Here is a 15652-nt window from a genome sequence, read left to right on the forward strand (position 1 = left end):
GCAAAGCATGTTTTAGATCAGCATACAGCTGCAGGAATGGTTCGATCTTCCTGAGAAGTAGTGAACACTGAATATTCAAAATATTAAAATCATGACTCGCCTCGCTGTGTGTCAGAAAACATTTGGAGCTTCAAGTTCTCTCTCTCTCTCTCTCACACACACACACACACACACACACACAGATCTGTGGTTTTGGAGGCATGTTCAGGTGTAACTGTGTTTTTTCAGGGTTATGAAGGTGGTTCATGTCTTACCAGTTACATCACCATAGTAACAACAGATCATGAGGCTGAATGTTGATTGTTTGAATCAGCTGGAGAACTGAAAGTAGGACCAGATGCTCACTGTAATCACACACACACACACACACACACACACACACACACGAGCACTTGCTGCATTAGGATACTGTTTGACGTGTGAACCTCAGGTGAGGTCAGACCTTCTGATTGAGTTGTGTTCTCTGCTGTGAGAGAACTTCACAAGTTTGTGTCTGCGGAACATTTTTTTAGGTAGCTGCTGGTGCTGCAGGTGTGTTTTCCTGCCTTGTTGAACTCCCTGCAGATGCTCTTAAATCCTGCTCCAGGAACCAAACTGTCCAAGGACCTGCAGCACCATACATGATTTGGGTGTGAGTTTGTGATTTTTCTGTCGGCACAGACACAACACGGCACAAACACACATGTATTATTTAGTCACATGACCTGCTGCTGCTCGTGAACATAAGAGTGGGCTCGGTTCTCGCTGCTTCCCATGCCTCAGTGGAAAACGTAAAAGGCTCATTTTCAGTCTCTGAATTAATAAAAAAATTAAAGGGAATTGTGTAAATGTTGGAAACGTTTCTTCATAAAAGCATAAATGTGGAAAAATGTTCCCTCACTCAGTTGTGTAATTTCTTTAAACCGGTGTAATCTGCGTGATTCACGCGGAATTGCTGACGTCCAGCTTTTTTCACAGTGTCTCAGACGGCATCAAACTTATTAATATTTTCAGGAAATTACAGACAGAGTCTGCTGGGATCAAAACCTCGGCACGCCTCATATTTGAACTGGATTCAGTCAGAGGCTACCTCCTCGTCACATATCATCTCTGGCTGTTCAGGATCGTGTCGTTTAGTGATGAGGACACAGCGCAGCTGGAAGAGGATAGCGGCAGAAAGGCCAGGTTACTCAGTGATGTAACAGACTGTTGTGTGATTGCCTTATAGAATAAACTCTGGAATTAAAGTGTTGTCTGTAGAAACAGCAGAGATTAGAGGAGAGGAGTCACCTGGCTGTCACATAATCACTCTGTGTCCTTTCATATTTACTTTCAGACCCTTAGATTCAGTCTTCACATCCTGAAGACTTCATTTCACCTCCAGCTTCTTAAAGTCACGCTGCCACTGAGCTGATGCTCAGCTCCATTCGGAGAGAAATACTTCCTCCTGCATGATGTTTCACGTGTTTTTCTTGCTTTTGTTCCAGATCTACTTTCAGCCACAAATCATCTGTCAGGACTCATCAAGCTGCTATCAACAGAAACAGGAGAGCCTTCTGCAGCTGTTTATGAACCTGAAGAAGTCATTTTGGATAGATATTAAATAATAATTTATGAAGATTAAAACAGAGCTAGTGAAACAAGAGTGATTGTCATGATGCTAGAATTTCAAACACGTTGACCCCATCCTGCAGACGGTGTCTGTCTGTCTGCTCTCCAGGCCTGAGACCGTCTGATTAGCTGCTCTGCTCCAGGTTTCACTCGTTATTTGCTCCAATTGATTCTCCACCCTCTGGACTCTCTGCTCAGTTCAGCTACGTCCCTGTGCTGCTCTGCACAGCAGCACCCCACGCACATCTCCACATGTTCGTAAACAACTCTGTCCCTGATCAAAGTGCCAGCTGTGATCTGATCAGCTGCTATAATTATTTATCTTTATCTAACTAAAGCTGCTAATTGCTACAGTAATGATAACAGGTGGCAAAATGTAACTGCTAGTAGTTAAACAGCTAATGCTAATGTGCTCTGGCCAGGTTACTATTTATAATGAGTGTAAAGTATTCCACTGTTGTTGAAACAGGAGGTTTACTGACCTCTGACCTTCCTCTTAAAGTGTTCAGTGTTATTAATGTTATCTACTTTAGCTGTTGTTGAGGCAGGATCTGTGTGTGTGTGTCAGAAGGAGGCAAAAACAACTATTGTATCTTCATTCAGCAGTAATTTTAGTATTGATTAATGTCTGAGTATATGCTGTATATATCTATATATATCTATATATATTTATATTTATATATATATATATATATATATATTTTTTTTTAATTTTTGACACTACCGTTTTGGTGTGAGGTGAACCCTCGTTTCCTGGATGAAAGTCTTGAGACTTTCTGAGGTCATTGTTAGAGAGAAACCTTCAAAGGAGGTTGAAAGCAGTTTAGCTGTTTGCTGCAGAAAATCAGGATTCAAGATTCAAGGTCTTTATTGTCAATACAACAATATGCACAGTATACAGCGTACTGAAATGCTGTTTCAGCCCAAGTCCCCCATGGTGCATTTATAAGAATATAAAAAATATATTTTTGAGAGATATAAAAGTAGGAAATACAAATAAATAATAACTCGCTAAATTTGGGTAAAATTAGTAGATAAAAAGCTACTACTAACTATCTATGTATTACTAACTATGTACAATAAACAAAGACAGGACAGAGACAATACAAAGTGGATTGTGCAGTAGCTTAAAATCCAAACTTGCAGTAGAAGGAATTTTACCAGCTCTTCTGCAGAACAACCTCCTCTGTTTGAACTGTTTTTTGCAGTCAGCTGTGGATCAGGGATTCGATTCTGACTCCTCACAGTGCAATAAGTTGATCCCAGAGAGGAGACCTGGATGCAGGTGTGACTGATTGCTGACTGTCCGACTGTCGCTTAGACTCTGACCTCCTTCACGGCTGTTTTTACTGCCACACTTCCATCCCGGCTGTCTCTTCTTCTCCGCTCTCTGTGGGATGATAAGTCGTTAATGCTGCTAATTAAATTAATGCATTAGGCGCTCAGAACACACACACTGTGATTATTCTTAATGGGCTCTGTAATGAAGCCACCTAGAGGAGCAGCCAAGCAGAAAAGATGGTTTGTGTAGTCAGAAGAGAGTTCAGTTCATCCCAAAATGCTGCTCCTGTGTAATCTGGAAATGACCGCTTTAATGACACTCTGAGGCTGGGGGGTGATTATTTTGGATGACAGACAATTAGAGCCGAAAAGAAGAGGAAGCTGATGAAGAGGCTTATTAGGTGAAGTGGTGGGATTTGCATTTTAGTGGTGATGAGGCTTTTCCCAAAAACTGCAGGAGCTGCAGTGAAGAGGAAAAAGCTCCTTTGTTATGACTCTCATGAATTCACTTCCTGTTCTGTTGATCATTAGAGTCATTTAAACGACCTTGTTCCCTCTGGAGGGGGTGGGGCCACGGCTTTTTGAGGCACGTTGTTGGAGTTCATGTGTTTGGGTTTTTTTAGTTAGACTGAAGCAAAAAATAAAAACATCTGTGTGCTGTGGGGTTTTTTCGTTACATATGTTTAAACATTTATTCAGCTTCAGGTGCACATCCAGTCATTCTGAAATATGACAGCAACCCCTCAGATCACAAAAGAGCTTTGGCGGTTACTCCCATTCAGCTTTCACTGTTTACTGCTGCTGCCAGATGACAGCTGGACTTTGGGCTTCACTTGGCTTCCTGGTACCCTGTGAGATCCTGGACATGTGTCAGCTGGACACTTTCCAAATACAACTTCAGACTGCAACAAGAAAGATCAGCAGAGTTACTTCATTAACCATCAAATTCACAGCTTTCTTAAAAACATATTCTCGATTTGCATCAAACTCTGTAGATCTGATGTTTTCTGCCTAAACCAGCAAACACCACGTTACTAACCAGAAGCTCTAGACGTGTGCTGCTCTCTGAGATCTGTAAACTCTGTGAAATAAAGTCAGTGTCCTTCTGTTACACTTAAATCTGCTTTTTCAGAGCAGACGGATAACCTCCGTATTCTACACGTGTTCGTGTTCACGATGGGTAGCAGTGATCTGACTGAACACAAGCTCGGCTCTCCCACCAAATTTTTCCTTCCAAAGGTTCGGCTGCAGGATCAGAGGCTATTTCCTCTTCCTCCTCCATCCTTCACTCCCTCAGGAGGGCCGCTCCCTGCTAGCCTCCTCCTCACCTCACTCTTTGTGACGAGTCAGCCAAAACCAAATGGAAAACAATTTAGCGGAGTCGTGGCTTTGCCTTTTAGACACCAGAAATGAAATAATAGGCCGAGTGTCGGGGCTCATTGATCTGGAGCTGGCTGTGAATATCAATGACGAAGAGATAAATACACTGCTGCCCAGCTGCACACACACACACACACACGCACACACACACACACACACACACACACGCACACACGCACACACACACACACACACACACGGTCCTTCAGCTGCAGGAGAAAGCTCCTTTTATTTAAAGAAACAGCAGCTTCAGTCAGAGCAGATGAAAGATAAACACACCCCTGAGATCTCTGCTCAGCACACACACTTCTCCCTCCTCTTCCTTATTTTTCTCTCGAAATTGTGGGATTACAGAGCAGCAAACGTCAGCAGAAAGGTGACATGGACTCTACGAATGAATCATGGCGCGGCAGATAGAAATAAGTGGCCGTTTGATGCCCTGTTTGTTGCGTAAAGATGCCGACAAATCATCAGCGACTGCAGCTTCAGATTTATCAGCCCATCTTAAACTAAAACAAGCAAACCGACATCACTGCTGTCTTTTTACTGGAAATTTAACTGAATCCAACCAGCCAATAATATCCATGCAGATTGATCAGTGATCAGCTGCTGATAATCACTAATTAATTGGAGATCTGTTGGAGCCCTGATCTGGTGGCCCCAAGGTACTAAAAACATCGAGAGAAAACAGAATACTCTTTGGATTCAGGAGACAGATGCTCTTCTGCCGCAGTCATGTGACAGGCTCTGTCACCTCACAGGTCACGTGTCCAGCAGGCACACACAGGTGAGCTGTGATCCTCTGGAGGACAGGAGATGAGATCAGAGAGCAAAGGTGTTGAGAGGAAACTTGACTCTGATCCAGCAGGAGGAGGAAAGTTTTCTTAAAGCTCAAACGTAGCTTCAGAATCAGTGTGTGCTGACACCGAGGCTAAACCCTGTGATTTAAGGGCGTCTGAGATGTATGTCACCTCGTTCATGTCTGAAAGAAAAAACAGTGCAGAACTTCAGCAGCCTCACTCAGAGACCTTTCTGAACATCACACGATTCTATCATGTCCTGAAATGTGACACCTGAGCAGGGACAGAAGCAGAGTCTGACTGTGGTTGTACAGGGTGGGCCATTTATATGGATACACCGTAATAAAATGGGAATGGTTGGTGATATTAAAGTCCTGTTTGTGGCACATTAGTATATGTGAGGGGGCAAACTCCTCAAGATGGGTGGTGACCATGGTGGCCATTTAGAAGTCGGCCATCTTGGATACAACTTTTGTTTTTTCAATAGGAAGAGGGTCATGTGACACATCAAACTTATTGGTAATGTCACAAGAAAAACAATGGTGTGCTTGGTTTCAACGTAACTTTATTCTTTCATGAGTTATTTACAAGTTTCTCTTTGTTCACAGCCATTGACATGTCGAAGAGGTTAACACATGAGGAGCGGATCGAAATTGTGTTGATATCTAGTGAACGCAGTAACCGGGTCATTGCAGCAGATACACCCTACGAGACCACCCATCTCCCATGCTACAGTTAGCAAACTGCTTGCTAAGTTTTGTGAAACTGGTTCAGTGTTGGATTTGCCAAAATGTGGACGCAAGAAAACTGTCACTAATGAAGAAACATCAGTGGCTGTCCTAGCTTCATTCAGCAAGAGCCCACAGCATAGCACTCGCCGCATGTCACTGAGACTGGCATTAGTCGAACATCCCTTTGGCGGATATTAGCTACTCACAAATGGCACCCTTACAAACTCCAGCTACTGCAGCATCTCAATGAGGATAACCCAGATCGGTGCACAGAATTTGCAGAATGGGCAAAACAAAAATTGGAGCAGGACCCTCAGTTCACGCAGAAGATTTTGTTCAGTGATGAGGCAAACTTTTATGTGAATGGTGAAGTTAACAAACAAAACCACTGCTATTGGACTGACACTAACCCACATTGGATGGATCCCTCCAAGACTGTTGGAACAACAAAAGTGATGGGTTGGTGTGGTATATGGGGTACAACGATAGTGGGTCCATTCTTCATCAATGGAAACCTCAAGGCCACTGGATATTTGAAATTGCTACATGATGATGTGTTTCCCTCTTTATGCACTGAAGCTGGCACGTTCCCTGAGTTTTTCCAGCAAGATGGTGCACCACCACATTATGGGTGCCAGTTTCCTGGAAAGTGGATTGGTCGTCGTGGGCCAGTTGAATGGCCCCCAAGGTCTCCCGATCTGACCCCCTTAGACTTTTATCTTTGGGGTCATCTGAAGGCAATTGTCTATGGTGTGAAGATACGAGATGTGCAGCACCTGAAACTACAGATACCGGATGCCTGTGCTGGCATTTCTCCTGCGGTGTTGCTATCAGTGTGTGAAGAGTGGGAGAAGAGGGTTGCATTGACAATCCAACACAATGGGCAGCACATTGAACACATTCTATAAGTGGTTAGAAACTTGTAAATAACTCATGAAAGAATAAAATTACGTTGAAACCAAGCACACCATTGTTTTTCTTGTGACATTACCAATAAGTTTGATGTGTCACATGACCCTCTTCCTATTGAAAAAACAAAAGTTGTATCCAAGATGGCCGACTTCTAAATGGCCACCATGGTCACCACCCATCTTGAGGAGTTTGCCTCCTCACATATACTAATGTGCCACAAACAGGACTTTAATATCACCAACCATTCCCATGTTATTACGGTGTATCCATATAAATGGCCCACCCTGTAGTTTAATGTGTCACACTGAGCCTGTGTGAGGGATTTCTAGTCTTATCTATTAATTATGCGTGAGCCATGATGATTTTTCTCTCTTGATTTTGGCTTTAAGATGTTTTTGATTCAACACAGAGTGAGAAGCGCAGTCAGCGCTGAACAGCAGATCAGTTTATCCTTGAACCACTGCCGCTTGCGTGGTCCACTCCGTGTGCGGAAACCACATGTAACTCTGCTTTTCAGAGACATTTTTAAAGTTTGTCGTCCCCGGCAGGAAGCCAGCGCGAGCCATGGTGCTGTGAAGTGAGACTATTGTGAGTCTGGCTGACACTCTGGGTTTGTTCGTGGGATTTGTGGAAGAAACGCCGACTGAGCCGTTAAGAATCCGTCAGCAGCAGAACAAACATAGAGACTTTCTGCTCTGAAGGCTTTACATTAAACTTTCACAGTGCTCCCCTCCACTCTCTCTGTCCGGCTCAGAGCTCACTCTCCTCTGTGTCAACACACCTCTGCCTGGACGCGCTCAGTCTGTTCTCTCACTGTCTCAGGGCCATTAGTCAGAGGTCCTGCAGTTTGTGGTCATCACACAAATGTGCATAACAGAGGTGGGACCAAGTCATTGTTTTGCAAGTCTCAAGTAAGTCTCAAGTCTTTATCCTCAAGTCTCAAGTCAAGTCTCAAGTAATGTCAGGCAAGTCAGAGTCGAGTCTCAAGTCACTGGTGTAAAAGTCCAAGTAAAGTCACAAGTCTGAAACTTTGAATTTCAAGTCCTTTCGAGTCTTTAAAAAAAAAAAAACGAAAAAAATAATGTTGCAGTTATATGCTAAATGTAAATATTAGACCATGTAATTTTAAAATCTGTGTTTTTCTCAACACATGACAAAATAGTGAACTTAGAAAATATACACAAATTGTGAAATTGCACCTCTTTAAAATGCAGCTCAATTAAACCTAGCTCCAAGAATAATTTTCACCGACAGTTCTGAGATAAGCTGCATGTTATTCTTGGATGCGGTTGTAGGACCAGCTTTAAAATCGCATGACAAAAATATCATACACATTAAAAAAAACTGTATCACCAACGTAGCCTGGACAACATTTGCTAGTTAGATGAAGTCAGCTATCTCATCGTAGCATATTTATATGCATATTTATAATTATACGCTTCTTGGAGTGAGTGCATACACCCATGAAGTTTAGTAACTTCAGGTCACTGCAACAAGCCCAGGTACAGTTTACCGACGGATGGGTGCAGGACCTTGAAATGCACCGTGTAGAACGAAAGACCATCGTACGTATCATAAGTTTACCAGTCTCACAAATTGTCGTCATAAATACACATTCGTTAACCGTTTATTAATAGGACCTTTGAGCTCAACGGTAATTAATTAGTAGTGGAAATAATTTCTGGTAGCATCACAGAAATGTAGCAGTGACAATAATATTGTATGCTGTAATCGTACTGTGCAATTAGTGATACAAAAAACCTGTTTTATCCTGTGAATAAAAGTATATGTTTTTGTCAATGTACCATAATAACAGAAGCGAAACGCAATATTGTGTCAGGACAATTCACTATTTATGCACAATAAATAAAGGAGCATAGCGCGACAATTTCTGTTCAGCACCAGACTTGCTTGTAACCTATATCACTAATTATGTTATGAAAATGACGCATTAACTACTAAAAAACACTGACCTTCGTGGAAATGCTTGGAGCAGACTAACCTGTGAGCTGGAGTGTTCTGGGACGTTATATTTGATCTTTGAATGGCTGCAATCCAGGCCACCCGTCGCCGTTTGTTACTTCGGAAACATGGCTCGAACAATTTCTCTTCAACGACGTAATCCGATAACAACCGATCTCTTTACCCGTCGGCTTCCCGTGGCTGTCATGCGACCGGCTATTGCAGTTAATAATACAACAGCTTCTTGACATTTTTGTGTTTCTTTTTATCGCTGTATAACTGATTTTAATTGAAAGCCTGCGTGCGCTAGTACCGCTTGCCACGAGTTCCCAGAATCCTTTGCGGTTCTACCCGTGAATGACGTCACATTTTCAATCTCTATATAATATGCATGTTAAATTTTATATTTGGGGTAAAATATCAAGTCTTTTCAAGTGAACCGGTTCAAGTCCAATTCAAGTCCCAAGTCATTGGTGTAAAAGTCCAAGTCAAGTCACAAGTCTTAGAACATTTTTTCAAGTCAAGTCTAAAGTCATAAAATTAATGACTCGAGTCTGACTCGAGTCCAAGTCATGTGACTCGAGTCCACACCTCTGGTGCATAATGCGTTTCACTTCCTCTTTCAATGATGGAGTCCACAGTTCACTGCTGTGCAGTCAAATGGCTTCTACTGTCCCTTTATGGGTTAAATCACAGCCTCATAGGTCCTGCCAAGGAGCCTAGAGTCCGTGGCAGAGAGTCAGTTTGAAACCACCAGGAACTGCAACACAGAAATGAGAAAAGAACCGGAAAAGATGTAAAATGAGCGCAAAGAGGTGCAGCACAACCAATAACAAAAAGAGAAGTGGAACAAAGTGGTGCTTTTATGTTTCTTACACCATGACAGCTTTATTGGTCAGACAAATCCGAGTGTTATAGATGTCTGAAATCATTCACCCGTAGAATCAATGCAACTGGTTTTCTTGTTTTGTTTCCCTCATGTATACCCTGTGATCAAATGTTTATCTGTGAAAGGATCTGATGAGACAAACAGGGTCATCAGGAGATGATTTGAGCTGCGAGTGGAACCACAGCTCAGGCGTGGGTTAATTTTTTGTTTTTGTCCTGTGACGAGCGGCGCTGTGGGAAAGGCAGAGAAAAGGATTTAAAAAGGTGAAATTAAATGAAAAAGCCACAGCAGGAGAATACAAATCACAGCACGGAGCAGGATATGAATAAATGCTCTCAAATTTAATTTCACAAGCACAGCAGCTAACAGAGAAGTTCAGATTTAAAGAGGCTGGAGCAGAGCTGCAGGTCTGTGAGTCTGACTCACCCACAGGAAGTCCATCATGTCACTGCTTTCTTGGACAGACTGAATCTCGAGGAAGCGTTAAAGTTTCTCCCTGTGGGCCAAAACTACGATAATGCCAGTGGAAACAAGAAAAACAACCCAACCATCGATGTCCAGCAGGGGCAGCAGTGAGTCAGTCCCCATAGACACTCATGTTAAAGCAGAAATAAACATGTTTACATAGGGGTGGGTTTAAAAAATAGTTTTTCAGATTTAAATCAATTTTAGCTTGAAAAAAGTGATATTGTTTCATTAAATCCTGAATTGATTTTTAAATATGAATGTATTTTGCTTGAAACACCAGAATCTCAGGTTAAAGCTCACAAAACTATTTCAACAACCACTATACAACTAAACCAGCAAATGAGTGCAGGTAAATGGATTCCGTACAAAAATTTAAACACAAAGCATGGATCGTTCAGCCGATGGCACATACACAGACACGCCGTCGGGGCTGAAACCCGACATCTCACAGATTCTGAAGCTGCAGGTTTTGTCACTCTCTTACCAAAATTCACTGAACCAGCAGCAAAAGAAGATCAAAATTACGCTTCACGTTTGATAAACATCATTATTGATTACCTCTTACTTTTGCTGTTTTGCTTCCACCATGATAAAATCACACTTCTTGCACAGCTTTTTCTCTCAGTGTCCTTCAAGAACAGTTTCCCATCTCAAATCTAAGTTTTCTGCATAATACATTTGCTTATTACGCACTGGTCTACTGTTGTGTACAGTGTTGTCGGGAGCTGGTTTGTCGACCTCCGACAAAGCCTAATTTCTGCTGTTCAATACTGAGGAAATTTTAACTTTTTTAAATTATGCAAAATTGCAAAACGCTTAGCTCTGTCTCTAATAAAACTGCTGTAACTTTGCTCAGCTTCGGGTAATGTTCTTCAGCCCTATGTTGATTCATGGTTTTCTTCAGATTTTGATAGATATATAAATATGGACGTGTACTGATGCATGATAAGAATTGTAATATTTCTGACTGAGTCAAAATTTGATTGAATCGAATCGAATAGTTTATAGAAATCAGTGACGACACACAGCCCTACCCAAACAGCCTCTGTCACCATGATATCAACATTACAGTAGACCGCTCTCCATCCAGTACGGTGCTGTGTTGCTGACGTGAGTGGGGGTAGGCATTACACAGCAGAGACACAGCACTGCTTTGCCCACATTGCAAAAACATGTCCCCCTTCAGAACAACCTTTCATGACTCGCCTGTTTAAATCAGATAAAGTTAAAAGTTCCAGTCGATGCAAACCTAAACTGAGCCCTCCCACATCACACAAGCTCCTCTCCCTACCTCTGTAAGAGTGCTGCCTGTTACCAGACCAGAAACCTGTGTGGTTGTGACATTGCAGCAGACAATCCCCAGAACACTCTACATGATGTTTCCGGACCAGTCCGTGTCCATTCTTTATTTACAGTCCGACTTATTCCCCCCCCCCCAAAGACCCAAAGACTAGACAACCTCTCAAGAAGACTTGAATCTCTTAAGGACGACAGGATGGACTCTGAAGCTGTTTCTGTGCTTCACTGCTCTCAGTGACTCATGACTCATGGGCTCTCAGTTCAGGGGTTTTACACTTTTATTGGTTCCTATCTATCTATTAGACTTGTAGTGAAGACCGCCTAAACCGAGACCAAGACCAGAGGGTATCGAGACCAAGACAAGACCAAGACCAAGTCGAGACGAGACCAAGACCGAGACAAAAAAGTATTTAAACTGCAGCCAGATGCTGCTTCGTTTACGGGTGTCTCACTTCAGACTCTGACTAAAAATTATCCTTCTTTATGTGTGCTCATGCTTGTGTGTGTGTATGTTCGCATGTGTTTGTGTCAAAGTTGCTATAAGGTGATTTTTAGCTGTGGTCCTCACACAGGTAAGAATAAAGGTGGAAATCTAAATCAGGCTCATAAAAGCAGAAGAACAATCTGCCTCACATCAGAAATGTTTGATTACCTTTGATTCATGGATTTGCTGTAAAAAATAAGAACTTTAGTGTCTGATCACGCAAATCGCTTGGCCCGTGGTTGATTAGAAGCAAAAAAAGTGAGAAAAGTGCTGAACACTGTAAGAAAAAGCAGCAGAAGACAAAGCAGAGGAGGAGGAGGAGCAGTGCACTGATAACGTGAAGAAGAAGAAACTTTGTGTCCGTGATGAGCAGAAGAACAGAAATTGGCTGCTCTGATGCCTGCAGAAACACAAACAGGCGTTGAAGACGTCTGTTATCAGACTTAACAAGCTCAGGGCCGCCGGCCGGCCATCTCCACGGCAACTATTTTACCTGTGGCCTCAGCCTCGCTCTCTCTGTTCAGAGCAGCTCTAAGACTGAAGCTTTTTCATTCATTTGGTTATCTCCTCGTCGTTTTACTCAGAGATTTAGCTGTGTGACCCAAGGTCAACACAGGGAACCAAACCTGAACGAAAGCCCCCAAAAGTCAGTGTTACAGAAGTGAACCACACACCCACATGCAGTTTCAATGGTCTGGACCAGGAGTTAAAATCAAGTGCTCTTGTCTGAACACTGCGAGGCTCATTCGAAAGAGTAACACACACACATACAGAATCATAGATACACACTTGGTTTCTAAAGTGTGTCCCGACCTCCCACAAACACACTGAACCCGTTGGTAAGAAGAAAGCGAGCAGCAGGAGCCGTGATGTGCTCGACAACAGGACAGACATAATGGAGGCGCAGAGTAAAACACATATTTATGAGCTGATTTACAGCGTTAATGTGTTTCCTGCGTCTGTGACGAGGGTGGTAATGGATTTACAGTTGTGTTTGTGTGTCAGGGGAGTTTGACTTCTAATGAGAAAAACATCATAAAGAAGCGAGAACAGGCTGTTTCTCTTCTCCGCTATCAATCAAACACAGAGTTTGTCCTCAAACGGCCCATTTATGGAGCTTTATTGAGTTTTATTGAGATGTTCAGACCTCTGGGAGGAACTGAAGCTGTTTTTAATCTCAGAAAGGCAAACAAAGAAATGCTCGGTGGATTTAACTTTGTAGCAGTAGGGCTGTTCTGTGCTGATGGATCACAGAGTTGGTGCCTGAAGTTAAAAACAACCAGACACGTTTCAAATGTCACTTTGATCGAGAAAATCACAGTCTGTATATAACAGATGGATGTAGCCATTGTCATGTCACCCAGTGGCTTATGGAGCACTGGGTGGAGCACTGGGTGGAGCACCAACGCTGCTGCTTGTAATCAGTAACATCCAATCATAATTAGGGATGGGTATCGTTTAGGTTTTATCTGATACCAGTGCCAAACTGGTATTTTTGAAACGGTGCCGTTGCTTAAATGGTGCTCGCCTACTATACTTGGAAAGGTAAAATGATTGGCTAGAATCCAAAGTGTATGACATCTCAGGGGAAATAAAGCACCGAAATGTGCGCTGCTTTTTGGTCTGGTTACTACCGTTTATGTCAGAACCATACCGGTACCCATCCCTAATCATAATCCTCAAATTTCACTCACCAAAACTGGAGCTGAGATTATTTGGACGGTCTGTTGGTACAGTAACCTCATAGCAGCCATATTATTGGTCACATGATGCTATTATGCTCCAAAAGGCTCCAACAGCACAAAAACAGTTCAGAGGTCCAGTTCAGGGACTTCAGTTAGCTGAGGTAAAGCTGGGCAGACAGCTAGCAGCTAAAGCCGCCTGTGTCACCATCCACCTGTCAGTTAAAGAGGCCATGCCCTTAATAAGGCAAATTCAAAGCCTTAATACAATTTAAACAGGTGAGTTATAAAACATTCTCTCCTTGTACAGTTGCTATATTTGTCTCTGACTCCTGATATGAACCTCAGATAAACTGTTACAGTCTCCTTTTTTTCCTGTATATAAAACTGTGTCATCTGCATATAGAGATATTGTTCTTCTTCTCATTCTTCTCTTTTACTTCCTGTTATCGTTCTGCTGTAACAGAAGTTTAATACAGTTAGGAATATTATCCATAGAGCCCAGAACAGTTTGTGTGTCAGGCTGTAAACATGTTTTTTTCTGCTGTAAAGTTTAAACATGGGAGTCTGTGGGGACCGACTCACTCCTGGAGCCTCTCGTGGATGCTATATGAACTGCAGCTTTTAACAAGTTGATCTGCAAACTATTTTAGGAAACATTTAGTCAGAAATCCATTGGGAAAACAGAAATAATTCTTTGTTGCAGATAAAAGTTGATGGAAACATTCAGGGCAGAGAATGGCTGTGCTGATATAATGCTCAGTCTGCTCCTCAGGCCGATTACTTATTAATGCTCAGTCGTGGCACTGCTGCTGATGGAATTACAAACACATGAATGTGAGGAAGAACAGCAGGACACTAAACATTCCCATCAGTAAATTATTAAGGAGCCCAAAGCGTTTGAAAACCCCGAGCCGAATGGTCGCTTCGTTTGGAGCCAAACAGAAAATTAAAGGAGGAGCTGACAGCGGCTTTGTCGACATGTTTACCTCCCACCATTTCTGTCACAATAGAACCCAAAATAGAAGTGCCACTGTTAGTTCTACTTCTGCCACATACACAGTGTCCAAAGAAAACAATTCAAACAATGTGCAATGATTCACAGCAGGAGTGCACGACTTCATGTCTGAGAAGAAAACAGGAACACGAGCAAGAGAACTTGCTCAGGTGCCTCCAACATGGCAGTTGTGCTGATCATGGTTAACTGACAAAATCCAGCATGACTTCATGTTTGTGGTCAGGTGACCCGGTTTTGTTATGTAATGGCCCTGTAACCCTGGAAACGGCAGCCTTCAGTGGACATGGCTTCTGTTTGGAAAGAATAAAATGTATCTCTGTTAGAGTGAAACACATAGCATTGGGAAGAGTTTCAGTGAAAGGAAACTGACTTAGAGAAAACCCAGCTGCCAAACATCTGGCCCGTCACAGCGCGGCCGTCTGCTGTGGCTCTACTTCTATTTTTAGGTTTTTAATTTTTCCTTCTTCTGCAGCCGGGCTGGAATCTCAATAAAAACAAGATTACACTCGCTCATTTCCACTGAGAGCAGCAACAGATGATGCAGGCACTGAGGTCGCGGTGAGAGGACTGTGCTTACCGCCAATCAGTGTGTACGTGTGTGCACATGTGTGTGTGTGCGCATGTGTGTGTGTGTGTGTGTGTGTGTGTGTGTGTGTGTGTGTGTGTGTGTGTGTGTGTGTGTTGCAGTCAGTAAGAAGAAAAGAAGAAGCTTCAGCAGCAGCTGCTTTTGTATTTTTAGCCTCATTCAGACTCTGGCACCTCTTCAGATAAACATCACACACACACTCAGACACACGTGTGCGCGCACACACACACACTGCTGCAGGCTCTGTTTTTAGTAGAATGGAGGTTTGATTTAACCTGTTTTCAGGTACCTGTGGGGTCAGAGGTCACACAGCTCTGATCTCAGAGATCTCATCATCATGGTGGCATTTCTTCTGCTGTCTCTGAAGTGCCTGTGAGCAGGTCTTTAGAAGCTGCTGTAGAGATCGATGGGACATAAAATCTCCATCAAATCTGATGAAAATCTTATAAAGGTTTAAAAATCCACTGCACGCGCTCACAACTTCATGATGTTACTGCTTCATTACTGAAGCCTGAGCTTGGACGTGATCAGGCTTGGGCTCCAGAGAAAACAGCGACCAGTACATTTCCC

General features: G+C 42.7%; 1 protein-coding gene and 1 long non-coding RNA gene across 2 annotated transcripts in view; one reads left to right on the forward strand and one right to left on the reverse strand.

The window, feature by feature from the left end:
• The window catches only part of LOC143413139 (uncharacterized), a 190470-nt gene that overhangs the window by 150008 nt on the left and 24810 nt on the right, over positions 1 to 15652 (reverse strand). The gene's annotated exons all lie outside the window — the stretch shown is intronic.
• Positions 1 to 15652, forward strand: part of LOC101483618 (A-type voltage-gated potassium channel KCND2) — a 104444-nt gene that overhangs the window by 1994 nt on the left and 86798 nt on the right. The window lies entirely within an intron of this gene.

This window comes from Maylandia zebra, linkage group LG17 (genome assembly GCF_041146795.1).
Source record: "Maylandia zebra isolate NMK-2024a linkage group LG17, Mzebra_GT3a, whole genome shotgun sequence".
NCBI classification, from domain to species: Eukaryota; Metazoa; Chordata; class Actinopteri; order Cichliformes; family Cichlidae; genus Maylandia; species Maylandia zebra.